The sequence below is a fragment of the Cicer arietinum genome, chromosome 4 (genome assembly GCF_000331145.2).
Source record: "Cicer arietinum cultivar CDC Frontier isolate Library 1 chromosome 4, Cicar.CDCFrontier_v2.0, whole genome shotgun sequence".
NCBI classification, from domain to species: Eukaryota; Viridiplantae; Streptophyta; class Magnoliopsida; order Fabales; family Fabaceae; genus Cicer; species Cicer arietinum.
The window spans coordinates 35,789,899-35,791,601 of record NC_021163.2 but is presented as its reverse complement, the minus strand read 5'-3'; positions in this window follow the sequence as shown (position 1 = coordinate 35,791,601).

The window sequence follows — 1,703 nt, the reverse complement described above, 5'->3', positions numbered from 1 at the left end:
ACTCTCTTATGCCATAACCAGTTTTCATCAGCATTGGATAATAAGCAACAAATAGAACTAGCAGGAAAATCATTAAAATCAAGCATGTAAATGTTATTGATTATGTTACCTACTAACCGTATGTCTTTATTCTCCTTGTGCTCAATTATACAAGACTGAGAAGTAAAACTTACTTGGAATCCCTTATCACAAAGTTGACTTATACTTATCAAGTTGTGCTTTAGATCCTTGACATACAGAACATCTTTGATCACTGTAGTCGATTCGTTTCCTATATCTCCAATTCCGAGTATCTTCCCTTTGTTATTGTCACCGTATTTAACAAATCCACCATCTTTTAAGTTCAGAGACAAGAACTTTGACTTGTCTCCAGTCATATGCTTGGAACATCCACTGTCTAGGTACCATGAATGAGTCTTGGATGTCAAGCATATCTGCAAAAGGTAATTTAAATTTTGGTTTTAGGTACCCAATTCAGATTGGGTCCTGGTGGGTTAGTTTCAAATACTGGTGTCTTTACTTTCCAAATCTGTTTCCATCCTCTGTTGGCCAGTTTTTTCAGTTTACAATTAAAAACCATATGACCCTTTTTACAGCAAAAGTGACATAAAACAGCAGATGATGAATTCTGATTTGGTTTAGTGAAGATATCATGCATATGCTTAGATCTAACAAACTTCTGATTCTTTTTAACATTCATGTTTTGTCTATAGCCAAGTCCAGATTCAACATTTAGATTTATTTGGTTTCCAAGAAGCATATCTAAATTGTTTTTACTACTATTAAACTTTTCTAAATCAGATTTCAGTGCATATGTTTCCTTTTTCAGATTTTCATTTGTGTCTTTAAGAGACTCATGTTTCAAATTAATCTCATCATACAACATGCACTTTTCTTCTAACAGTTTCTTAGTACTAATTAACTGTTTGATTACATTAACATATTCATTATGCAGTTCATTAAATGCATCATGTAATTCATCATAAGAAGGATTGGATTTAGAACTTACTTAACTATAAGAATTAGAATCTGTGTTGGCCATTAGACAAGGATTAGCTTCTTCATCTTCTGAAGATGCAGATGACTCTTCATCATTATCGTTCCAGGCGATGTAGGCTTTTCTGGTCTTAGGAGGTGGTTGATTGCCTTTAGCCTTTGAAGTCTTATTTCTGTTTTGCAATTGGAAGCACTCAGATTTTATATGTCCTGTCTTCCCACACTCAAAGCAGGTTATCTTGTTGTCATGAGTCTTTGAGCTTGAGGGCTTTCTTGACTTGCTATCTTTCTTTTTCAGAAACTTTTTGAATTTTCTGGCAAGTAATCCAAGTTCTGAATCTTCATCGGTCTCACTATTTGAATCGTCAGTGCAATCTCTTGTTCAGACTTTGTTTGGTGTGCTTGGACTTTAAGAGACAACCCTTTTCTTTTTCTGTCAGTCTGTTCAGCTTCACTCAGTCTATGCAGTTCCATCTCATGCTCTCTTAATTTTCCAAATAGTGTGGCAATTGACATGCTACCAAGGTCTTTTGATTCTGCTATGGCAGTGATTTTTGGCTGCCACTCTCTAGTCAAACACCTCATAACCTTGTTGATTTGTTGCTCATTGTCAATCACCTTACCAGTGTACTTACTGGGTTTCTAAAACTTCAATTACAGAATTTTGTCTTTCACAAAGAATTAAAGAATATCAAGACTTTGACTCA